We start from the raw sequence: 27,302 nt of genomic DNA on the forward strand, positions 1-27,302 counted from the left end.
AGGCTTGCATCCGTGGTCACCAGGACCCAGTCCTGAATGCCGAATCTGCGGCCCTCGAGAAGGTGAGCACTCCGCAGCCACCACGGGAGAGACACCCTGGCCCTGGGGGATAGGGTGATTAACCGATGCATCTGAAGATGTGATCCGGACCACTTGTCCAGTAAGTTCCATTGTCCTTGCATGGAACCAGCCGAAGGGGATGGCCTCGTATGATGCCATCATCCTTCCCAGGACTCGAGTGCAGTGATGCACTGACACCTGTTTTGGTTTTCAATGGATTCCTGACCAGTGTCATGAGCTCCTGAGCTCTCTTTATCGGGAAATAAACCCTTTTCTGGTCTGTGTCTAGGATCATGCCTAGGCGAGGCAGATGAGCTGTAGGAACCAACTGCGACTTTGGAATATATAGAATCCAGTCGTGTTGCCGTTTCACTTCCAGAGAAGGTGATACGCTGTCCAGCAACTGCTCTCTTGATCTCGCTTTTATGAGGAGATCATCCAAGTATGTGATAATAGTGACACCTTGCTTCCGCAGGAGCACCATCATATCCGCCATTACCTTAGTGAAATTGGTAATGACAATCCCGTACCGCAATTCTGAGGTACGCCTGATGAGGTGGATAAATGGGGACACGAAGGTATGCATCCCTTATGTCCCGATTCATTTCAGGCTTGCAATGACCGCTCTTAGCGATTCCATCTTGAACCTGAACCTTTTCAGGTATATGTTCAGGGATTTTAATTCAATATGGGTCTAACCGAACCGTCTGGTTTCGGGATTATAACATGGTCGAATAATAACACCCTCTTGTTGAAGGAGGGGACCCTTGACCACCACCTGTTGAAGATACAATTTACGAATTGCAGTTAACACTGGCTCCCTCTCTTGGGGGGAAGCCCGCCGGGTCCTCGGTGAGGGGGCATCTTCTCACAGTCCAGCCTGTATCCCTGCGATACAATTTCTATTGCCCAGGGATCTAACAGGGAGTGAACCCACTTGTGGCTGAACTTACGAAGGCGTGTCCCCACCGGGCCTAGCTCCGCCTGTGGAGCCCCAGCGACATGCGGTGGATTTTTGTAGAGGCCGGGGAGGACTTCTGTTCCTGGGGACTAGCTGTGTTGTACAGCTTCTTTCCTCTGCCCCCGGCTCTGACAAGAAAGGACGCACCTCAGACTTTCTTGTTTCTTTATTCGAAAAGCTGCATTTAATAATGTCGTGCTTTCCTAGGCTGTGCAGGAATATAAGGCAAAATATCAGAATTACCAGCTATAACTGTGGAGACCAGGCCCGAGAACCTTTCTCATACAATCCTCAGCCTTCCATATGCCTCTTAAGTCGGCATCATCTGTCCAATGTATATTCTACAGGACACGTCAAGCAGAAATCGACATAGATTTTGTCTCTAGGACCCAGTATACTCATGTCCCTTTGGGCATGCTTTATAATTATATATCTATCACTTAAGACAGCATCTTAAAATATTTATATGCATACTAGGGTCTCAATCTCTGCTGATAAGGTACCTGTCCACGCTGCCACAGCGCTATAAACCCATGCCGACACAATCGCCGGTCTGGGTAGTATACTAGAATGTGCACGCTATCTGCAGGATCCCTGAGAATAGCTAGTGCAAACAGGACACCCAAGGGGAAGATTCTCAACACATCCTGGCCCTAGTGGGGAAAGGATACAGCCTGAGAATTCTCTTGTGGGAAGCTGCCGTCTCTTGTCTGGAGATTCCCGCTCTTTTTCCTCATGAGAGGAGGGAAATTTACCTCAGCATTCTTCCCCTTAACATGTGTACTCTCGTGTCAGGGACAGATGAGTCATCAGTGATATGCAAATCATCTTTTATTCCAATAATCATATATTGAATATCTTTTAGCCCTCTTGGCTGTAACTTTGCATTATCGTAGTCGACAGTGGAGTTAAACTCCGTGTCGATACTTTGTTATTTTGGATAGTGAACATAGAGAGACTCTGAAGGACTCTGTGACATAAGGACAGACCAGGGTAGATTTCCTTTCTGTTCCCTAACCTTTTGTGCAATAATTTTACCTCAGCACTTACACATATCCAAACAGGTGTCGGCGTTGTTGACGGAGACACCCTCCCACACACTTATCCGCTCTATCACCTCCTTAGAGGAGCCTTTTACCTCAGACATGTCGACACACGCGTACCGACATACCACACACACAGGGGATGCTCTATTTGAAGACAGTTCCCCCACCAGGCCCTTTGGAGAGACAGAGAGAGAGTATGCCAGCACACACCACAGCGCTATATAATACAGGGATGTACACTATACTGAGTGATTTTTCCCCTATAGCAGCTTATATACACAGTTTTGCGCCTAAATTTATGTGCCCCCCCTCTCTTTTTTACCCTTTGTGTACCAGGATACTGCCGGGGAGAGCCTGGGGAGCTTCCTTCCAGCTGAGCTGTGAAGAGAAAATGGCGCCGGTGTGCTGAGGAAGAAGGCCCGGCCCCCTCAGCGGCGGGCTTCTGACCTTTTATGTACTTTAATGGCGGGGGTTAATGCACATATACAGTTTATCAGACTGTATTATGTGCTTTTCGCCAAGTAAGGTAATCTAATTGCTGCCCAGGGCGTCCTACCCCCAGCGCCCTGCACCCATCAGTGACCGGAGTGTGTGGTGTGCTAAGGGAGCAATGGCGCACAGCTGCAGTGCTGTGCGCTACCTTAATGAAGACCGGAGTCTTCAGCCGCTGATTTTCAACTTCTCTTCGTTCTTCTGGCTCTGCAAGGGGGACGGCGGCGCGGCTCCGGGACCGGACGACCGAGGACTGGGCCTGTGTTCGATCCCTCTGGAGCTAATGGTGTCCAGTAGCCTTAGAAGCCCAAGCTAGCTGCAAGCAGGTAGGTTCGCTTCTCTCCCCTCAGTCCCACGTAGCAGTGAGTCTGTTGCCAGCAGATCTCACTGAAAATAAAAAACCTAACAAATACTTTCTTTTCTAGGAAGCTCAGGTGAGCCCCTAGGGTGCATCCAGCTCTGGCCGGGCACAGATACTAACTGAGGTCTGGAGGAGGGGCATAGAGGGAGGAGCCAGTGCACACCAGATATAGTACCTAATCTTTCTTTTAAGAGTGCCCAGTCTCCTGCGGAGCCCATCTATACCCCATGGTCCTTACGGAGTACCCAGCATCCACTAGAACGTCAGAGAAAAGATGCTGTCTTATATATGAAGGATGCACAAAGAGACATTGCTCTATTGGGTTCGAGAATCAACGCTATGTTGATCTCGGCTAGAAGAGTCCTTTGGACCCGCCAATGGACAGGTGATGCCGACTCAAAAAGGCATATGGAGGTTTTACCTTACAAGGGTGAGGAATTGTTTGGAGAAGGTCTCTCGGACCTGGTCTCCACTGCTACGGCAGGCAAATCTAATTTTTTGCCTTATATTCCCTCACAACCTAAAAAAGTACCGCATTATCAAATGCAGTCCTTTCGATCAAATAGAAACAAGAAAGGCCGTGGATCGTCCTTTCTTGCCAGAGGTAAGGGTAGAGGGAAAAAGCTGCACAACACAGCTAGTTCCCAGGAACAGAAGTCCTCCCCGGCCTCTGCAAAATCCACCGCATGACGCTGGGGCTCCACTAAGGTAGTCCGCCCCAGTGGGAGCACGTCTTCGAATGTTCAGCCACATCTGGGCCCACTCACAGGTGGATCCCTGGGCAATAGAATTGTTTCCCTTGGTTACAAACTGGAATTCGAAGAGGTGCCTCCTCGCCGGTTTTTCAAATCGGCTCTGCCAACGTCTCCTCAAGAACGGGAGATAGTGTTAGATGCAATCGAAAATTGTATCTTCAACAGGTGGAGGTCAAGGTTCCCCCGCTTCAATAGGGCAGGGGATACATATTACTCAACCATGTTTGTGGTCCCGAAACCGGATGGTTCGGTCAGACCCATTTTAAATTTAAAATCCCTGAACCTATACTTGAAAAGGTTAAAATTCAAGATGGAATCGCTCAGGGCGGTCATCGCCAGCCAGGAAGGGGGAGATTTTATGGTATCTCTGGACATAAAGGATGCATACCTTCATGTTCCCATATATCCCCCTCATCAGGCGTACCTGAGATTTGCGGTACAGGATTGTCATTACCAATTTCAGACGTTGCCGTTTGGGCTTTCCACGGCCCCGAGAATTTTCACCAAGATAATGGTGGAAATGATGGTGCTCCTGGGCAAGCAGGGTGTCACAATTATCCCGTACTTGGACGATCTCCTCATAAAAGCGAGATCAAGAGAACAATTACTGAACAGCGTGTCACTTTCACTGAAGGTGTTACAGCAATACGGCTGGATTCTCAATATCCAGAAGTCGCAGCTGGTTCCTACGACTCGTTTACCCTTCTTGGGCATGATTCTGGATACGGACCAGAAAAGGGTGTATCTGCTGATAGAAAAGGCTCAAGAACTCGCCTTCTAGAGGGACGCAGATTCGGCATTCAGGACTGGGTCCTGGTAACCACGGACGCGAGACTCCAAGGTTGGGGTGCAGTCACACAAGGAAGGAACTTCCAGGGGCTTTGGTCAAGTCAGGAGACTTGTCTTCACATCAACGTCCTGGAGTTAAGGGCCATATTCAACGCCCTTCGTCAAGCGGAGACTTTGCTTCGCGACTTACCAGTTCTGATCCAGTCAGACAACATCACCGCAGTAGCTCATGTAAACCGCCAGGGCGGCACAAAGAGTAGAGTGGCAATGGCGGAAGCCACAAAGATTTTACGTTGGCGGAAAACCATGTAAGCGCCCTATCAGCAGTGTTCATTCCGGGAGTGGACAACTGGGAAGCAGACTTCCTCAGCAGGCACGACCTTCATCCGGGAGAGTGGGGACTTCATCAGGAAGTCTTCTCACAGATTGCAAGCCAGTGGGGCCTGCCCCAGATAGACATGATGGTGTCCCGCCTAAACAAAAAACTGCAAAGATATTGTGCCAGGTCAAGAGACCCTCAGGCAGTAGCAGTGGACGCACTAGTGACACCGTGGGTGTTCCACTCAGTATTTTTTTTTCCTCCTCTTCTCTCATCCAAAAGGTGTTGAGAATAATAAGAAAAGGAGGAGTTCGGACAATTCTCATTGTTCCAGATTGGCCACGAAGGGCCTGGTACCCGGAATTGCAGGAGATGCTCACAGAAGATCCGTGGCCTCTTCCTCCTCTTCCTCTAAGACAGGACCTGTTGCAACAGGGGCCCTGTCTGTTCCAAGACTTACCGCGGCTGCGTTTGACGGCATGGCGGTTGAACGCCGGATCCTAGCGGAAAAGGGCATTCCGGATGAGGTCATTCCTACTCTGATAAAGGCTAGGAAGGATGCGACAGCTAAACATTATCACCGTATATGGCGTAAATATGTTGCTTGGTGTGAGGCCAGGAATGCTCCTATGGAAGAATTCCATCTGGGCCGTTTCCTTCACTTTCTACAAACTGGAGTGAATTTGGGCCTAAAATTGGGCTCCATTAAGGTTCAGATTTCGGCATTATCCATTTTCTTTCAAAAAGAATTGGCTTCACTTCCAGAAATACAAACTTGTGTAAAGGGAGTGCTTCATATTCAGCCTCCTTTTGTACCTCCGGTGGCGCCTTGGGACCTTAACGTGGTTTTGAGTTTCCTTAAGTCGCACTGGTTTGAACCACTTCAGACAGTAGAGTTAAAATATCTCACTTGGAAGGTGGTCATGTTGTTGGCCTTAGCTTCGGCTAGGCGAGTGTCAGAATTGGCGGCTTTGTCTCACAAAATCCCCTATCTAGTTTTCCATATGGATAGGGCGGAATTGCGGACCGGTCCTCAGTTATTGCCTAAGGTGGTATCATCCTTTTATATGAACCAACCTATTGTGGTGCCGGTGGCTACTCGAGACTTGGAGGATTCAAAGTCAAGGGCTTTGAAGATTTACGTGGCCAGGACGGCCAAAGTCAGGAAAACTGAAGCGCTGTTTATCCTGTATGCAGCCAACAAGGTTGGTGCTCCTGCTTCAAAGCAGACTATTGCTCGATGGATCTGTACCATGATTCAGCAGGTGCATATGATGGCTAGATTGCCATTACCTATATCAGTTAAGGCCCATTCCACTAGGAAAGTGGGCTCTTCTTGGGCGGCTGCCCGAGGGGTCTCGGCACTACAGCTGTGCCGAACGGCTACTTGGTCAGGGACGAACACGTTTGCGAAATTCTACAAATTTGATACCCTGGCTGAGGAGGACCTCCTGTTTGCTCAATCGGTGCTGCAGAGTCATCCGCACTCTCCCGCCCGTTTGGGAGCTTTGGTATAATCCCCATGGTCCTTACGGAGTCCCCAGCATCCTCTAGGACGTAAGAGAAAATAAGATTTTAAACCTACCGGTAAATCTTTTTCTCGTAGTCCATAGAGGATGCTGTCAAAGTCGAAAAATATCTTGATGCACATGCCTTGTACTAACCCCTCATGCACATGCCCGCTGCGCGTGCACACGCTCTGCCGTGCGTGCACATATCCGCAATTTGCGTAAAGATTGCTCCGGCGATCACGCGCATGGTATGCGCATTTATGGTAGAGTTTGTAAGCGTCTAGCGTGCGACTCGATCGTAGCATATTTAACCCATATAGTGTGTTTTGTAGTTAATATTCCCCTAGACAATGTCAGCGAGTATGTTTAGTTTAAACTGTTCCTGGACAGAGAGATTCCTCTTTACATGATAGGAAGGGTCAGACAAAGGTTGAAAGGTGGTGTCTAGTATCCAGCTGTAGGGTATTTTAAGGGTAACATTCTGATGCTAGTTAGGAAAGGATCGCTCGCTCCTGCGTATAGTTATGTACAAATGTAGTTTATGAACATTAACTGTATTTGCTGTAAATTACACATGCGGCGGGAATCCTGAGGATACCTCCCACCAGAGCAGTTGGGGAAAGACACAGCCCACCTGTTCAAATCCACCTATGACCTTTGCTATAATGTGGAGACACATTCCTGTGTCCAATGAACAATGAGATTACAAGGTACCATTGTATTGTGAATGTATGTTGTGCTATATAAAGACCACCATTGCCTGGCCAGCCTCACTCTCTCTGAAGGCTTTCTCCCTGAATGCTGAGGACTGGATCCAGGTCGCGCCTGCGAATCATCCCCACGTATGTAGTATTCTCTGTAGCCATTTTGTTTGCCATTTTGTTATCCATTTTGTTCGCCATTTATGTTCTCATTTGTTCGCTCTTGTTTGCAATTGTTCGCCATTGTTCACATTATTTTCTGTTATTCTGTTTAGATTTCTATGTTAGTTTGTAGTGTATAACTTGTATTGTGTTTCCCTTTTTCTCTAAACCATCCACGGCGGTGTTAGAGCTGCTATGGTTTTTAAATCCAAACCAGGTCTTGTGTTTTCACTGTTTATTGCAAAGGGCTTTTTTTAGCGTCTCAATCGCTCAAACAGCATACACATTGTTAAGGGTTTTAAGCGTTACATCATTGTATTATCTGACTACTAAGGTTTAGAGTATAAGCATATTCTTACTGTATTTTATTAATAAGGTTTACTGCGTATCATTCTGTGAGCATCTGCGCCGCTCGTATCTCACTCTCACGGCGCAGCGTCCGCTACGCCAATAGCGTACAAGTACGGTACTCGGTACGCCTATAGCGTGCTTGATACGGAGCGTGAATCCGTGAGCGTACGTGTCGCTCGTGCGTCGCGCCCACGGCCTAGCGTCTGTTACGCTAAGTACGTACCCCTACGGTACTCAGTACGCAAATAGCGTACTCAGTCTGTAATAGTGTATAGCTTTATGTTAAATGGTAATAATTGACATTATCAATGCTGGGCGCCCGTCCCAAGTGCGGACTACTTGTGCAAGACTTGTATATAGTTTTGCTTACATAAGGGTTATGTTATGGTTGCTTTCAGTTTCCGACTGAAGCTATGTTGAATTTCATACTGTTAACTGGTTAATTTATCACAAGTTGTATGGTGTGATTGGTGTGGGCTGGTATGAATCTTGCCCTTGGATTAACAAAAATCCTTTCCTCGTACTGTCCGTCTCCTCTGGGCACAGTTTCTCTAACTGAGGTCTGGAGGAGGGGCATAGAAGGAGGAGCCAGTGCACACCCAAATCCTAAAGTCTTTCTTAAAGTGCCCATGTCTCCTGCGGAGCCCGTCTATCCCCATGGTCCTTACGGAGTCCCCAGCATCCTCTACGGACTATGAGAAAAAGATTTACCGGTAGGTTTAAAATCTTATTATTCATTATTATCTTTTTTTTTTTAATAAGGTGCCACAAAGTTCTGTAGCACCGTACAAGAGGATAACATTTACATCAGGATAAATAAGTACAGACAATATATAAATTCACCTAGTTACAGTATGTAACTACAGTAAGTATAATAATGCCCTGCCCATATAAGGTTACAATCTATAAGGGATATGTACGGGCACAATGGCATAGCTAGAAGAAGGGGTGGTAAGAGAATGAAAAGTTTTAAGGGCATGCTTGAACGTTGGGAGGTTGGATGAAAATCTAATAGAGCAAGGGAGGGAATTCCAGAGGTTAGGAGTGGCCTGAAATCTTGAATGGGAAGTGGTAATCAGGGAGGAAGTGGGGCACCAGTCACTAGCAGAGGGAAGAGGTCAGGAAGCAGAGTGTGAAGAAATTAGGCTGGAGATGTAGGTAAGAGTTTGGTGAGGTTGAGTTTGGTGAGTTTTGTAGCTGAGAAAGATGCTTTTGAATTTCTGAGTGTTATAGGGAGCCAGTGAAGTGACTGGCATAGAGGGACAGCAGTGGAAGAGCGATGGGCCAGGCAGCAGAGTTGAGGATAGACTGGAGAGCGGTGACGTGGGAGATAGGAGGGCCAGAAATAAGCAGATTGCAGTAAAAATAGGGAAATGATGAGCGTATGAATGAGAGTTTTAGTAGCTTCAAGGTTGAGGAAGGGCTGTTTATGGAAATATTGTAGAGATGGAAATGTCAAGATTGTAAAAGAGAAGTACATTTGAGTATTATCAGCATAGAATAGTAATGAAGTCCAAAAGAACTGACAAGCTTGCTGCAGTAGAAGAGAAGGGGCCAACAACCTTGGGGGACCAAAACTGGAAGAGGAAGCATAGGAGAAGAATAGGGGAAGTAGAGGTGCCAGTTTATACAGTGAAGCAGCGGTTGGTCAAGTAGGAGGTGAATCCTGAGAGAGCTGAGTCATTGGAGTGGCAAGAAAAAATGCAGGATTTCTAGAGAGAGGGATCCAAGTGCTTGACTTTAGAGTGAGTGTGGACAGTACATAAAGAGGGCAGAATTATCACTTAACAAGCTATAGTCTACCTCATACAAAGTGCAGAGTGTGTAATACATCACCAGACTTGTGCAAAGCCAGTGATCACATCAAATTGTTAGATATGGTAGTAGGACCAGCCTTTCTGAGCTGAATGTTTTGGGTTTATTTTATTTTTTATTTGTCGGCACCACCATCCAAGTCCCTGACAGTGCAGCACTGAAGCAAGACCAAGTGTCTTGGGGAGTGGCAGATAAATCTAGGACCAGCCCATAACATATATGTACACATTGGTTTCCTTATATACTGGCAAGTAAAAACAAACAAAAAAACAACTTTCTTTATCAAACATACTTTTATATACTGTAAATAATATAAGTGTTCAGGAAAAGGTTAAACATAGCATAATAAATAAATAAATAAATATATATACATACATACATACAGTACAGTACATAAAATAACCAGTAGGAGATTGACCAAGCTTTCCAAACACACATTCTCCCACCTCATGTTAATATGCCTGTCTCTTCTTGCTGGCAGCTGCTCTCTGGTCTAACACACACACACACACACACACACACACACACACACACACACACACACCAGACTTGGTAGAAGAAGCTGTTGCCAGCAGCTCTGTTCCAACCCTTATATTGAATTTTAAGCCTTATTCAGGGTTGTTAGCAAACCAAAAAAGCAGACTAATGGGCAAAACCATGTTGCACTGCAGGTGGGGCAGATGTAACATGTGTACAGAGAGTTAGATTTGGGTGGGGTGTGTTCAAACTGAAATCTAAACTGCAGTGTAAAAAATAAGATTTTAATTACCTACCAGTAAATCCTTTTCTCGTAGTCCATAAGGGATATTGGGAAATTAATACGATGGGGTATAGACGGGGTCCAAAGGAGCCGGTGCACTTTAAATTTCTTCAACTGAGTGTGCTGGCTCCTCCCATCTATGCCCCCTCCCACAGGCAGTTAGAGGTAAAATAGTGCCCGAAGGAGAATGCACATACTTGAGAGAAGGAACATAGGCCCTTATTCCGAGTTGTTCGCTCGCTAGCTGCTTTTAGCAGCATTGCACACGCTAGGCCGCCGCCCTCTGGGAGTGTATCTTAGCATAGCAGAATAGCGAACGAAAAATTAGCAAAACTGCTACTAAATAATTCTTACCAGTTTCTGAGTAGCTCCGGACTTACAGATTGCGATCAGCTCAGTCCGTTTAGTTCCTGGTTTGACGTCACAAACACGCCCTGCGTTCGGCCAGCCACTCCCCCGTTTCTCCAGACACTCCCGCGTTTTTCCCTGACACGCCTGTATTTTTTTGCAAACGCCGGGAAAACGCTGAGTTGCCGCCCAGAAACGCCCCTTTCCTGTCAATCATTTACCGAACAGCAGTGCGACTGAAAAGCGCCGCAGGATCCACAGCAAAACTGCTAAGGTTTTAGTAAAATAACTAAGTGCATGCGCCCTGCGTGCATTGCGCATGCACAATTAGCAACAAATCGCAGCATAGCGAAAATCGGCAACGAGCAAACAACTCAGAATGACCCCCATAATCTGAGCTGTTCTCTTGATATAGATCTTCAAGGCTCGCACAGCATCCAGTGCCTCTGGAGGAGAAGAAGTGCCAGAACCTGACAGAACCACAGTAGGTTGATTCAAGTGGAACGCAGAGGCGACCTTCGGCAGGAACTGCTGCCTTGTCCTGTGCTCTGCTCTGTCCTCGTTAAAGACCAAGTAGGGACGTTTACACGATAAGGCCCCCAATTCTGAGACACGCCTAGCAGAAGCCAGGGCCAGTAACATCACCGTCTACCACGTGAGGTACTTGTCTTCTACCGTCATCAGAGGTTCAAACCAGGAGGACTGTAGAAATTCCAACACTACATTCAAATCCCAGGGTGCCGTGGTCGGCACAAAAGGAGGTCTGAACTTCTGGCAACACTGCCAATTTCTTCTGGAAGAAAATTGAGAGAGCTGAAATCCGGACCTTAATGAAACCCAGACGTAAGCCCTTATCCACACCAGCCTGCAGGAAACATAAGAAACATCCCAAGTGGAACTCTGCAGGCGGATATGTGTGTTCCTCACACATACCGTCTCCAGATATGATGATAGTGTTTTGACGTCACAGGCTTCCTGGCCTGAACCATGGTAGCAATAACCTTTTTGGAAAGGCCTTTGTAAGCTAGGATGTTCTGCTCAACCTCCATGCCATCAAACGAAGTCGCCGTAAGTACGGGTAGACGAACGTCCCTTGTTGAGAAGATCTCTTCTCAGCGGCAGAGGCCAAGGGTCTTCGACGGACGTGTCCAGAACATTCGCATACCATGCCCTCCAAGGCCAATCCGGGGCAGTTAGAATTGCCTGGACTCTTTGATTCCTGATTCGCTTTAGCACCCTTGGGATCAATGGAATCGGAGGATACAGGTAGACCAGCCGGTAAAGGCCAAGGCGACATCAGTGCATCTATTGCCCTCGCCTGAGGGTCCCTGGTTCGTGAGCAATACCAACAAAGCTTCTTCTTGAGTCGAGAAGCCATCATGTCCGTCTGTGGGCAGCCCCACCGGTCGATGATCTGCTGAAACACCAGATGGTGGAGCCCCCACTCTCTCGGGCGGAGATTGTGACGACTCAGGAAGTCTGCTTCCCAGTTGTTCACTCCCGGAATGAAGATTGCAGATATTGCTCTTGCATTTCTTTCTGCCCAGTGGAATATCACTGACACTTCTCACATGCAGGCCCTGCTTTTTGTCCCTCCTTGTCGATTTATGTACGCCACCATCGTGGCGTTGTCGGACTAAACTTGGATCGCGTGGTCCCTGAGTAGAGGAAAGGCCTGAAGCAGAGCATTGTAGATCACCCGAAGTTCCAGAATGTTGATCGGAAGTAGGGCTGGGTGACAGCTCCTCATCCTCTCAGACTCACATCTGTCGTGAGGAGGATCCAATCCTGAATCCCGAAACGTCGACCTTCCAGTAGGTTTGAGGACTGCAGCCACCACAGGAGGGAAATCCTGGCCTGAGGTGACAGCCGTATTATCCAGTGCATCTGAAGATGTGATCCGGACCACTTGCTGAGGAGATCCAGTTGAAATGTATGAGGCTACCATTTACCCCCACAATCTTATGCAAAGATGGATTGATATTTAAGTAGGCCGTAGAACTATTCGGACCATCTCCTGGAGTGTTCCTGCTTTGTCCTCTGGGAGGAACACTTTCTGGGCCACAGGATCCAACAACATTCCAAGGAACAGGTTCCGCTGAGTTGGATTCAGGAGGGACTTCTGTAAATTGAGAATCCACCCATGGTGTTAAAGAAGTTGGATAGTGTGATTTATATGGAGCAATAAAAGCACCCTGGATCTTGCCTTTATCAAGAGATCATCTAGATAAGGGACAATATTGACCCTCTGGACGCGGAGTTGGAACATCATCTCCACCATCGCCTTCGTGAACACCCTCGGAGCTGTGAACAGGCCGAAGGGTAGTACCTGGAACTGGTAGTGATAGTTCAGCAGGGCAAATCACAGGTAAGCATGATGAGGTGGCCAAATTCGGATATGGAGATAGGCGTCCTTTATATCCAGTGAGACCATGAACTCCCGTTCTTCCAGGCCCGCAATCACTGCTTGCAAGGATTCCATCTTGAACTTGAAAACCTTTAGGTAAGGGTTCAAGGATTTTAGATTCAAAATGGGCCTTACCGAACCGTCCAGTTTCGGTACCACGAACAGGTTGGAGTAGTAACCCTTTCCCTGTTGTTGCAGTGGCACTAGAACAATGAATTGGGACTGGACCAATTTTAGGATGGCCTGTTGCAGCGTAACACGCGTATCTTCCGAAGCTGGTAAGCTTGATTTGAAAAATCGTTGGGGAGGAGCGCCGTCGAACTCCAGCTTGTAGCCCTGAGAAATCAGGTCCTTTGCCCAGGTATCCTGGCAGTAGCTTTCCTAGATGCGGCTGAAGTGACGCAGCCGAGCTCCCACCTCTAGATCCCCTCGGGGTGGGTGGGCACCGTCATGCCGAGGCCTTAGTGGAAGCTGAACTGGTGCTGTGTTCCTGAGAACCTGCGATTGCTGGTTTTCTTGTCTTACCTCTGGTGCCTCTAACCACATTAGAGGCACCTCTGGCCCTAGATCTAAATCTGTTAGACCGAAAGGACTGGGCAGACTGCCTGGTTAGGAACATCTAGTCAGCGGGGCCCCAGAGGGGAGAAACGTGGATTTTCCCACAGTAACTTTAGAAATCCACATATCCAATTCAACCCCGAAGAGCCAATGTCCTGAAAAAGGAAGAGACTCTACACTGCGCTTGGACTCTGCGTCCATTATCCACTTACGCAATCACAAAGCTCTGCGCACCGACACTGCCATAGCAGTGGTCCTAGCATTAATATTGCTTAGCTCCTTGAGAGAGTCACACAGGATGCGTGCAGTGTCTTGAATGTGTTTTAGGAGAGTCACAGTAGTGACCAGGGACATATCCCCCGAGAGGCCCTCTTGAATTTGAGTAGCCCACATATGAATGGCATGAGTCATCCAACAACCCGCTATGACCAGCCGCTGTGTAGATAGACTTCAATGTAGTCTCTAATTTTCTATCCCCTTTATGGTAAAGGAGCCCGGAGCTGGCAGTACCGCCTTTTTAGATAGGCGAGAGACTAATACATCTACATCCGGGGGTTCTTCCCAGAGTTTCCTGCCTTCAGAAGCAAATGGGAAAGTGTGCAAAAACTAGAGATGTGCGGGTTTGGTTTTACTAGGATTTACTCGGGTCTCGAAACAGCATCTTATTGGCTCACGGATGTCACGCGTTTTGGATTGCCAATAAGCAAAACCCGAAAAACCCAAGTAAATCCAAGTAAAACCGAACCCGCACATCTGTAGCAAAAACCGTTTTGTCACTTGGTATTTTTTATCTGGATTTCTCCAGGCTAACTTAAACAGGTCATCCAGCTCTGCAGAATCAGGGAAAGTGACACAGAGTTTGTTCTGTGTTAAGAAAAATGACTGCTGTGCTGCAGCATCCTCTAGAGGGAGTTTTAAAAACGTCCCGTATAGCCAGAATTAGGGGCTCAATACCCTGTGCAGAAGGGGAATCCCCAGTAACAAGATCCAAGTCCTCCCCTCCTCCTGTATATCCTCATTAGTCTGATAGTAAAGCAGGTAACCCACGTTTTTGTGGTCTTGATCTAGAGGGGGGGGGGGCTGTTGAACACCTGCCCTTGCAGCTAGGTCTGCAACAGCCTGCTGTAGTTGTTGAGTTTTTTGAGTATTAGCAGCTGAGATGACATATCTGACATCATGGATTTTATGGCACCTAGCCAGGAAGGCTCTAGACCTTTTCCCCTCAAGTTGTGAGGACTGGCTGTATTGTTCACATGATATGGAACCAGATGTAGAGGGAGAGAATCTGGTGTGACATACACTGCATAATTGGTGTTTTACCATGTTTACAGTAACATACCTCCCAACATTCTTCTTTGTTAAAGATGGACACATGCTCCCAAAAAGGGGTGTGGCCTATGGGGAAGGGGCGTGGCTTCATGGGAGGACCCACAATCACGAGGCACGCCCCCATTTTCATCACTGAGGGGGCATGTCCAGCGCTCTGTGAGCTGATGCCATGCCCCCTCTCACCGTCTCCACTGAATAGACGCTGTGCGCATGCGCACAGCGTCTATTCACCCCTGCAGGGGAGCCTCCCAACTGCCCCCCCCCCCCCCACCGCGGGTCACTGCGGCCAGCGGATGGGATAGCGGGACAGTCCCCAAAAAAACGATACTGTCCCGCGAAAATCAGGACATTTGGGAGGTATGCAGTAAACAACACTTATACACACAGACATGTAATATAATAGCAAGCCTGCCCTTACTGTATGTGAGAGGGAGACAAAGAGAAGGGAACAGCACACCCAAGCTAAACAGCCCCAGTGAGACTGCAAGCTGTTATATCACGGTGTAACACCAGAGTTTTTGTCCTTTTCAGGGCACAGATTGTGTACAATAGCGGCTCTCCCCCTTTGCTACACCCCTGTACCAGTTTTCCTGCGTATCCTGAGTGTCTAGAGGAGCTGTGTGTGCCTGCTGCTGCAGCTGTAAGCAGAGGAAGGCGCCAAAATGCCGCTGGTCCCGCTCTGAGGAAGCTCTGCCCCCTATAATGGTGCCAGAGCTTCATAGATATTTATACTGGCAAAGTCTCCATATAAGTGTAAAAACATCACAGAAGTGTTAGTTTTCACTACCGCTGCCAGTGTACACAGGGGAGCTATAGCGGGTTCCCCCTGGGAGGGTCCCGTATGCCGCCCCTGCATTTGTGCCGCACCAAGAACCGGCGGACCCCTCTAGCGGGGCCCCCGGTTTGTACTCACCACTCTTGTCACCTTCAGGCAATGTTAGGGATGTGCGGCGTGCTGCGATTGTGACCACTAAGGAGTAGTGCCCCGCTGTACAACAACCTCTCAGGATGGTGGTCCTGCAGCGGGGAAGCGGCTCTGATGCCTGAAGTGCCCGGTAACCACCCCCCCCGTTCCTAACTCCCACAGTGCAGGTATGCTGTTGCCCAAACAGCATACCGAAAATAATAAAGTTTTAAAAGAAACTGAAGAAAACTCTTTGGAGCTCTAGAGTGTGCATCCTCTCCTGAGGGCACTTTTTTCTAAACTGCCTGTGGGAGGGGGCATAGAGGGGAGGAGCCAGCACACCCAGTTGAAGAAATGTAAAGTGCACCGGCTCCTTTGGACCCCGTTTATACCCCAATGTACTAATTCCCCAATATCCCTTATGGATACTAGACAAATAAAGCAGCCAGTATTAACCAGGCACAATGCCAGAAACAATATTACCCACCTAAATCTAAATCTCTCTGCACATGTTACATCTGCCCCACCTGCAGTGCAAAATGGTTTTGCCCATTAGTGTGCTTTTTTGGTTTGCTAACAACTCTGACTAATCCCCTTTGTGTCTGTAGCTCTAGTAAAGTTCTACCATATACTACTGTTATTATAGTCTTGATTTGAGCCACTGGCCGGGGAAGGGAGTTTCTGGGAAACTGCGTTTGCCTATGATTGAGGGCTTGGAGGAGAATGGGATGGTCAACCATATCTGATCCATCAAGAATCTTCAAAGAGAAAATAACTGACCTTTAAATTTGGTAGCGAGGAGGCAGTTGGTGACACAATCAACACAGGTTTGGTGGATTGTAAAGACTGAAAACCAGATTGGAGCTGGTCTAGGAGGCAGTGGGAGGAGAGGAAGGAGCTGAGAACGTTGCTTGTGGAGTTTGAAGGTAAAGGTGAAAGGAAATGGACGATAGTAAGTGAGGGATCAAAACAAGTTTATTTGAATTACATAACATACTTTAATGATGAATGGAAGGTACCAGAAGAGAAAGATAAGTTCACCAGGTGGGCAATGTAGGAGCATGCTTCAGTGGGAAGGAATTGGAAGACGGTGCTGACAATGGCATCAAGGAGGCAGGTGGAGAGGAAAAAAGGATGGCATGGACTGGAGACCAGGAAAAAGGATGACAATGTTGGCAGTCACCTAAGATCGGAAGGGCCTGAAATAATATGTTATGGAGGTGAAGTGGGTGGCAAATTAAATTGCACTGAGGAGGGAATAGGAAGGGGATAGGAGAAAAAAGGGAGTTGAAGTTAGCAAAGAGGTGCTGAAGGTTGAAATACTGAAAGAAGAGGAGGGCTTTGAAGCAAGATTACTTAGTGAGTAAAAGAGTATAGCTATTGGATGAGAGAAATAATTTGAAGTGGAGAATTTCTGCATGAAAGTATAACTTTTACCAGAGGCACTCAACATGGCGAGAGCATTTTGGTAAATTGCGGGTCACTGTAGAGTCCCAAGGTTGGGGAGGGGACCATTGAATATTGATGTTGACAGCTTGATTAGCTGAGTCAAGGGCAGTAGTGAGGGCATGGTCATAGAAAATGACAGCTTGGCAAGACAGGCAAGGATAGTAATGGGAAAGAGAAGGGAGTATAAAAAGGAGGAAAAACTGGTAAGTTCAAGGGTGTCAAGATTCTGCCTTGAAGTAGTGGCCCTAGGGGAGGCAGGTGCAGTGGAGGAAAGGTAATGCTGAATGAGTGTAGGTGGTGGTCAGAGAGGGGGAGGTGTTGTTGAATTCAGGATCAGTAAGTGACTGTTGATGTGAGAGGGGGAGGAGGTACTGTACACTGATAGTGGGCAAATGTGGAATTAGGTGGATGGTAGTTTGGAGGTGGCAGAGTTGGAGAGATAATCGATTGGGATATTAAAGTCCCCCAGAATGAGGGAGGTAAGGTTAGAGGAGGGATATATTGCCATAACCTATGATGTTGATAGGTGTCAGTGGTGTTCGATGGAGATCAATCCACAAAGTAGATAACTATACCAGGCTTGTAGGTTTAGTAACCATCAAAAAAGTTTTGCAAGGTAACACAGGGTTAATGTAAAACGAAGCCACATAATAGGTGGAACAGATCCAGCCGGGAACACTTTGAGATAATGTAGGTGGCATGCAGCTTAGTGTAGCACACACCTGTATAAACTGTTGGTAGCGGCCCTTACAGTGGTGGTGACACAGTGGTGTTGGTGGTGTCTCTGCTGTATCATACATAGTCTTAGTGTAGGACACAGGTTCTCAAACTTGGTCCTCAGGACACCAAACAGTTCATGTTTTCCAGGTCTACTCACAGAATCTCGAGTGAAATAGTGAGCTCCACCTGTGGATTTTTTACAATGTGTTAGTGAGTAATGAATGCACCTGTGTTGGGTCCTGAGGACAGAGTTTGAGAACCAGTTGTATAGGAGACACTCTGGGGCATGTCCTCTACTACAGAATATAGAGGGCAGATAAGATGTGCGGACAAGCCGCATATGCACAGCAGAGGTCGCACGTCCTGGACATGGTGGTAATATTTATTTATTTATTTTTATTTATTTATTAACAGTTTCTTATACAGCGCAGCAAATTCCGTTGCGCTTTACAATTGGAAATAACAATGATATAACAAAACTGGGTAATAACAAACAGTCATAGAGGTAGGAAGGCCCTGCTCGCAAGCTTACAATCTATATGGTAATAGGCATGGATACACAAGGATAGGTGCTGTCTATTGCATAGTTGTCCACCAGATTGCAAAGGTTCTTGGTGGGCTGTATGATATGCTCATATTGCAATGATGAACCGGGGTCGAGAGGAAGGGAAAGTGAAGAATGAGAAGATATGTGTGGACTGTGCAGAGTGGATGCAATTTGATAGGAAGGTTTATGAAAGTTATGTGGGTGGTTCTGGAATTTGATACGCTTGCCTGAAGAGGTGAGTTTTCAGGGAACGCTTGAAGGTTTGGAGACTAGAGGAGAGTCTTATTGTGCGTGATAGGGCATTCCACAGAGTGGGTGCAGCCCGAAGAAAGTCCTGCAATCGTGAGTGGGAGCGAGCAATGAGTGTGGATGAGAGACGCAGATCTTGTTTAGAGCGAAGAGGTCGGGTTGGGGGATAATAGAGATGAGGCAGTGCGGAGCACTCTCCCCTCTCTACAAGAAAGTGGGTAGATTCTTAGTTTAGATAGTGGATAGAAGTTTAGATGTAGTTTAGATATTTAGAAGTATGTAGATCCCTAGAAAACATTTCCCAGGGGCCTGGACTGCCATGTATAATCTGGCCAGTGGGTAGTGTGGCCAACCCAAGTAAATGAAATAAATATTAAAGCCTAATAATGGACATTGACAGTGTTGAGGTCTCATTTTTGGAACTTTTATCCTAAATACAGTACACCAGTCACTAGTCATAGGCTAATGACATCATAGTTTTAAGACCTTATGCAGTTTTTAACTTACTAATGTTTCCACAGGCTGCTATCTGTCTTTATAAATTATAGTTTTAGGTTTATGCAGGGGCGTATTAACAGAGGAGGAGGCCCGTGTCCATCCTCCTCCACCTGAGCCCTCTCCACCCTATGGAAAAAAGGGGTTTATCCTGCACCGGCCTGATTAGATATATGAAAGATGATGATACTTATACCAGAAAACGGACAATAATATTAGGTATTAATTATTCCCATCTGTCCCTGTGGCGGTGCGCCCAGAGTCAAAAAGAAGGCAAATGCAGCAAAGAAAGAAAAAGTATGACTCTTGTTGGGGTGCACTCTTATTGTATCTTAGTGTCTACTGATTAGTGATGTGTCTAAGAAATAATAAATTCTTTATTTCTACTCTTAAAATAAATGGGAACTCAGCACAAAACAAAACTTAGTAATGAAGTTTATCATAAGTGAATGTTGACATTCCAACAAAGGAAAAAAGCATTCCCTAAAATAATGGAATGTTCAGATCTTAATTATGCTTTGATAAATGCATATAGGAAGATAGCTACATACCATGCTGCTTCCGTCTGCCAAAGATCTGTACAAACTGTGTTTGTATTAATAAAGCCCTTAATAGGGTTGATTTCAAGAGAGGGAACACCCCCAGACTGAGATCTAACCCTAATGATTTGAGTCTGTCTTGGAGAAATTGCAATCGATGGACAAGGGTGGGATCTTATCACTGAAAATAGTGAGAATAAGTAGAAGTGGTGATCCTGCTGTTAGTGTTATCCCACAGGGAATGTGGTCTTCCTACTGCACTGGGTATTCCCTAGCGGTCGCCCGTCTAGGTACTGACCTAGCCCACCTCCGTTTAGCTTCCAAGATCGGACGAGATTGGGCGTGAGCGTAGGGGAATGGTCGTAGGAGGACTTGCCCTGTGCCACTAGTGAGAGTGCACTGAAAAAGAGAGATGGTTTTCTTCTGAGAGAGGGATGAGGGAAAAGATGGGGAGAAAGAATGGTATAGATCTTGTAAGCGTGAATCTGCTGTCATCGTTAGACGGTAGAACCGTGTCTCCTGGGGGACACGTTCACCAGAATCGTGGATGAGAGTTCACGGAAGAAAGAAAAGAGTGGGAAAAGCAAAAGAGAAAGAAGAATACCATTTAGTGTTGGAACCACTGCAATGTGGGGTCCCTTGTGGATGAGTGTTACGATATTGGGCAAGGACCAATATTGCCGTACTGTGAAAAAAAAAAAATTCTGACAGGAGGAAGGAGATATTACAAGACCCCCTGAGGACGTGTAGCTTACAGTACCTGCGGTGGACCCGATGCAGGATCACACCCCACCCCTTGTCCTTACTGTATGCTTATAGGTTATACATTGGAGCGCCAGTGATATTAATAAGCATAGTAATTAATTTCCAACACAATAGGTCATGAACTGAAACATACAGAAACCTATTTAGTTGTGCCGATTACAGTCTTTAGAACCACATGCAATTGTCAGACAGGCGTGATATACATAGGACTAAACAAAATTGAGACAAAATAAAAAAATGAAAAAAACACAGTTTGAGATGCTTGAAACAGACTTAACTGCGGGACCACATTCCCCCTGACCCTGTTAGTTCAGTGAGGGATTGGACAGATATGGAGTATAAAGTTTACCTGAGGATGCCAGCAATCACAGAATGAGGAATTTTTACTGCATCTAACAGTATTAAAGCTGAAGCATCAGGACTGGTATTTATAGAGCAAGTGATAGTTAAGTATCACTCTAAGCTTAGTTATAATACCCCTGGAAAAATCCACAATGGCATTGTGCAAAAGAATCTCACTAAGCTAGTGATAATTTAGGTTTAGGCAAAAAAAGCCAGTTCATTACTACAGGTAAGTATCAAATATCACCCATGCAGTCTTCAGGTAGGAGAGGGGCCCGCAGGAAAGAGGGGAAAACGCGTTTCACCCGGTCACGGGATTCTTCACTTCCACGGAGAGCAGCTGGTGTATGCTGAGTATTTAAAGCCCCCTCCATTCACTAGCAACCAATGATTGTGGCTGGGGGCGGGATCAAAGTAGACGAGCCTGCTGGCTGTATAGCGCTGGGAGGGCTTCTATATGGTAAGGGATAGACAAGGGGATTAGTAGGTGGACGGACGCTATATTATGCGTTTCCGCCTGTAATTAGTCAGCCGCATGAGAGCGGACCTCCCTGAGCGGCATAGCATATGTGATTCGAGGGCGGAAGTAGTACTTTAGACTTCCGCCCTCAGGTGATGTCATAGTGTTGCCAGGATAATATCGGCAACACACGGCATCGTATGTGGTGTGAGGGCGGAAGTATCGCTGTGAACTTCCGCCCCTGTGTTGTATAGGTGTGTTGCCAGGATACAATGGGCGGGGTTTGGCTTTCTGGTGATTGCAATAGTGACGTCGATAGGGGGACCGGCTGTCGGGTGTCAATATGACGCCCCCCAGCCTGGTCTGAAAATGGTGGTGAGCGGCAGCATATAACTGGGAGTCAGTGCTCTAAATACAGTAAGTCAAAGGACGTAGACAATAGAAAAATTGTTGTTGAACAAAAGTTAAAATCGGATGGTAATTTTTTTTTATATATATAGGATAGTATAACATAGGACAAAATAAATTAGTATTATTGGACAGCTGTTAAAATTAGAAGAAACCATGAAAGTATATTACTGGGGTAAAGTAAAAATAATAGGAAGGAATTGGAGAGTAAATGGAAAGGGTTAAAACAGTTGAGGAATCTGTGAGTCTATTAAGTAGGGAAATGTGATGGTATGAGCTGAAAATGATGTGTGCGGGTTGAAGGGACATAATACCTCCCATGCAGTAAATAATTGATATATAAATGTGTTGTGCAAAGTGTGAGAACACAAAGGAGGGGGACTGAAATTGGGTTATGGGTGTGAGAAAGGGGATGCGTGTGTATGACCTTACAGGCTAGGGTATAAAAAGGTTGCTAGTAAAGGAACCTGTGTGGAAATGGTTCGATAGGTAAGCGGGTCAAGTGACAATAAATAAATGTGGAGTGTGTCTGTGATCTATGTTGGGATTAAAAGGAACACGGTGGATAAATAAAATAGAAACGATAATGAAATACATGAGATAAGAGAATTATAAAAGTGGTGAAGTGTCATATTAGATGTTAGAATTGTGAAGGGGGGGAGGCGGGGGGGAAAGGGAAAGATGGGGGGGGGGGGGAGGAGAAGGGGGGAAAAGGGGGGGGGGGAGGGAGAGAAGGGGGGGGAAGGGGAAGGGGGGAGAAAAAGTGCAAGGAGGAGAGAGAAGAATAAAGAAAGGAAAGAAAAGAAATAGAGTTCAGAATTAATATGCAGAGGTAGATCAAGGTGTATTATTATTAGAGAAGGGTTTTCCTACAGAATAACACTGTAATTGATATTTTCGTTGAGGCCGTTAGGTCTCAGACCTCCCAGCCTAAAGATCCACTCGCTCTCTTTCTTTAATAGTTCTCTGGTGAGGTCACCACCTCTGACTCCCAAGTGGATTTGCTCCAAACCGAAAACTTTCAGGTCTTTTTGGCAATTTTTGTGACAGGTGTTGAAGTGTCTCGCCACCGTGGTAATTTTCTTCATGCGAGCTAGGTCTGTGATGGTATTACGGCAGGAACCCAGATGTTCCAAAGTTCTCTCTTTTAATTTTCGGGTTGTCATTCCTATATACTTGATCTCACAGCTGCACGTAATGCAATAAATAAGTGCTTGTGTGTCACAATTATAAAACTGCTTGATCAGTATATTGTCACCATATCTGTCCACCACCGAGTTGGTTTTCAAGATATGAGGGCATACTTTGCATTTTCCGCAGGGAAAGGAACCCATCACTCCACTTTGTTCAGATGTTTTACTTGTCATGAAGTCTGTTATCTGTCTTTGTGTTGGTGTATTTATCACAAAGTGACTTCTCACCAGGTGGTCCTTGATGTTCATGGACCTGCGCCAACTCATGTTGACTTTGGAATCTATGAACAGTGATAGGTCCACATCTGATTGCATAATGGGTAGGTGCTTTTCAATCGCCTGTTTCATGAGTTTCCATTCAGGACAGAAGGTTCCAATGAACCTAATCTTGGTCTCGTCCGTCTTGGCCTTGGGCTGATGTTGAGAAATCAAAATGTCTCTGTTGGTATGGAGTGCTTCTTTACAAGCCCTCTTGAGAGAGCGTTTGCTATAGCCCCTCTCTAAAAGGCGATTGATCAGATCAAGACTTTTCATCTTGTAGGTACCTACCTCCGAACAGTTGCACCTCAGTCTCAAAAACTCCCCCTTGGGGATGTTCTCTATGGTAGGGGGAAAGTGTGCGCTGGTTTGAAGGAGGATACTGTTCGTGGCGGTCTCTTTCCGATAGAGTTCCGTGGCAAGTGTGCAATCACATGCCTTGTAAACCTGTAGATCCAGAAAAGCAACCCTATCTTCACTGATCGAATATGTCAAATTGATGTTCAAGTTGTTGTTATTGAGGTGACGGATAAAAGACAACAAGAGTTCCTCTGTGCCATCCCAAATGATAAAGATGTCGTCTATATACCTAAGCCATAATAATACATGTTCAGTGTACCTGTCATTGTGTTCATTGAAGACATGGGTTTGTTCCCATCTTCCAAGAAATAGGTTGGCATAAGTGGGTGCACAAGCCACACCCATCGCGGTACCCCTAATTTGTAAATAGAAGCGGTCCTGAAAAGTGAAGTGGTTCTTTTCCAATACAAATTTCAATAACTTTAGTAGTAGAGAGTTGAAGTCATCATTGTTGCTGGAGTAAACAAAGTGTTTGACTGCCTCAAGGCCCATCCGATGGTCGATGCTCGTGTATAGCACTTCCACGTCCAATGTGGCCAACAGGAAGTGATCCTCAAAGTTGATGTTCTGTATCTTACGGAGTAAATCTGACGTATCTTGTAAATAAGAAGGAAGTTGTAATACATACTCACGAAGATGCAAGTCCAAAAAGCGACTCGGCTGTTCCAACATTCCTCCATTTCTGGACATTATTGGTCTTCCGGGAGGTCTTTGAATGTTCTAATGAACCTTGGGGAGGAGATAAAAAGTGGGAACTCTTGGATTGGATACTGAAAGACATTTAAGTTCCTGTTTCGTTATTGTGCCTAATGATAATGCTTCATCAATCAGCTGGGAGTATTCTCTCAAAAACTGAGGGATCGGATTGTAGGGAAGCCTCTTATAGCAGTTCGTCTGACTCAATTGGCGAAGTGCCTCAATAACGTACATCTCTGTTGGCCAGAGAACGATATTTCCGCCCTTATCAGACGGTTTTATCACCACATCTCTCCACGCTTGTATCTCCTTTAATGCTTGTCTCTCATCCTTTTTCAAGTTGTCTGAGAATCTATGTTGCTTTCTACGATTCTTCATGTGAATGATATCAAATTCCTTAGCAACCATATTCAAAAATACCCGCTCTTCAGGGCTGTTGTCATCCGTGGGGAAGAAGTTGGATTTCCCTTTGCACATAGGACGTCGGTTTGGTAAAGTGTCCATGTTAGATTCAGAGTACAGTTCTTCGAGGATATCCAATGTGTTGCTATCCTGGTCTGTTAAAACGTTTTCCGTAATAAAGTCCGTACATTGGCTTCCTTTAGCAAAGAATTTTTTCAGTAAAAGTTTTCGGCCAAATAGTCTTAAGTCCTTCTCCCATAAAAATCTATTGAAAGATTTACTGGGGGAGAAGGAAAGCCCTTTACTGAGGACCTCTGATTGCCACTAGTGAGAGTGTATTTCTACATTTATTTTAAGAGTAGAAATAAAGAATTTATTATTTCTTAGACACATCACTAATCAGTAGACACTAAGATACAATAAGAGTGCGCCCCAACAAGAGTCATACTTTTTCTTTCTTTGCTGCATTTGCCTTCTTTTTGACTCTGGGCGCACCGCCACAGGGACAGATGGGAATAATTAATACCTAATATTATTGTCCGATTTCTGGTATAAGTATCATCATCTTTCATATATCTAATCAGGCCGGTGCAGGATAAACCCCTTTTTTCCAAACATATGTCTGTTTGCTGAGCCCGGCTCAGCTTCTGATCCTCGCACGACCGCATTATTTCATATTGGCAGACAGCTGATGCTGCCCCAAGAATCTTTCCTTTATTTTCTCCCTTTTGCTTGCCTTCCCCATCAATCCATTGACATTCACTGGCTCCAATCAGATAGGGGCCTTTCACATACTAACCATAGATTGTGGCTTTGATGAATAAGCAACTTTCAGATTCAACCCTGTAAACACCCCCCTGTTTTTTTGTACTCGTGATAACTGGGTTACCAGCACCACATTATGTCCTCCTTCTCTCTGAAAAATGAGCTGTCTAAACGAAGGAACATAAAACAATTTGAAGATCTCTTCTCAGAGACTATAGATTCAGAGAAAACATCAGTGGATTGGAGAACACCTTTGTCCAAACTACAAAAAACTCTCCAGAGATGAATTTGCCTAACCTGGGATATCACTACCCTGGAGAATTATATTAAACATAAAATTGTACCAAGGGGTTTGAGACCTAAAATCTTCCCCTCCTTTCCTCTTGCCACGGAAAATCTAAAGAGTGAATGGGAGATAACTCTTCTGAAATGTTCAAATGACTTACTACACATTTTGATAAAACACGACACTCTGGTATTGGATCAGGTAGAAAAGGAGATAGAGGAATTAGGAAAAGATCTAGAGAAAAGGGAAAAGGATACACCATTTCAGACAACCTTTGAAAAGTACAAAAAGGACCTTGACATTTACGAAAAAATCATCATTGACAGAAAACGTAATAAGTTGCAACGAGACAAACGTGACTTTTCTCAAGGAGATATTTTCAAGTGGAACTCACAACCTCCCAGGAATAGGGCAAGGAGACAGCAGGAAACACACACTTTTTCCGAATTTGAGTCGTCTAACAGTGAAGATTCTCTCAGCGATACACACGACACTGCACCCTTTGTCTCTAACCTTAACAGAGAGGGTTCTCCTCATTTTTTAGACAGGGGACAAAAACCAAGAGGAAGATACAGACCTCAAGAAAGACGAGACGAGGGGGGAAGAAGAGAAACAGGACGAGATCTCAAATGGGATACACCACGGACATCAAGGTATCCGGAACGACAGAGGCGGAAAATACGTTAGATCCGATCACTCCCCAACAATTGACAATAATTAATCTATCTCACAGAATCCTTACCCCAGTACAATCAGAGGTCCTCAGTAAAGGGCTTTCCTTCTCACCCACTAAATCTTTCAATAGATTTTTATGGGAGAAGGACTTAAGACTATTTGGACGAAAACTTTTACTGAAAAAATTCTTTGCTAAAAGAAGCCAATGTACGGACTTTAATACGGAAAACATTTTAACAGACCAGGATAGAAACACATTGGATATCCTCGAAGAACTGTACTCTGAATCTAACATGGACACTTTACCAAACCGACGTCCTATGTGCAAAGGGAAATCCAACTTCTTCCCCACGGATGACAACAGCCCTGAAGTGCGGGTATTTTTGAATATGGTTGCTAAGGAATTTGATATCATTCACATGAAGAATCGTAGAAAGCAACATAGATTCTCAGACAACTTGAAAAAGGATGAGAGACAAGCATTAAAGGAGATACAAGCATGGAGAGATGTGGTGATAAAACCGTCTGATAAGGGCGGAAATATCGTTCTCTGGCCAACAGAGATGTACGTTATTGAGGCACTTCGCCAATTGAGTCAGACGAACTGCTATAAGAGGCTTCCCTACAATCCGATCCCTCAGTTTTTGAGAGAATACTCCCAGCTGATTGATGAAGCATTATCATTAGGCACAATAACGAAACAGGAACATAAATATCTTTCAGTATCCAATCCAAGAGTTCCCACTTTTTATCTCCTCCCCAAGGTTCATTAGAACATTCATAGACCTCCCGGAAGACCAATAATGTCCAGAAATGGAGGGATGTTGGAACAGCCGAGTCGCTTTTTGGACTTGCATCTTCGTATGTATTACAACTTCCTTCTTATTTTCAAGATACGTCAGATTTACTCCGTAAGATACAGAACATCAACTTTGAGGATCACTTCCTGTTGGCCACATTGGACGTGGAAGCGCTATACATGAGCATCGACCATCGGATGGGCCTTGAGGCAGTCGAACACTTTGTATACTCCAGCAACAATGATGACTTCAACTCTCTACTAC

The 27,302-nt window shown here is 45.7% G+C and overlaps 1 pseudogene; it reads right to left on the reverse strand.

Annotated features, from left to right (window-relative positions):
* Positions 1–19,877: 19,877 nt before the first annotated feature.
* LOC134930123 (5S ribosomal RNA) lies at positions 19,878–19,996 on the reverse strand (annotated as a pseudogene).
* Between the last annotated feature and the right edge of the window lie 7,306 nt (positions 19,997–27,302).

This window comes from Pseudophryne corroboree, chromosome 5, assembly GCF_028390025.1.
Source record: "Pseudophryne corroboree isolate aPseCor3 chromosome 5, aPseCor3.hap2, whole genome shotgun sequence".
Taxonomy (NCBI): Eukaryota; Metazoa; Chordata; class Amphibia; order Anura; family Myobatrachidae; genus Pseudophryne; species Pseudophryne corroboree.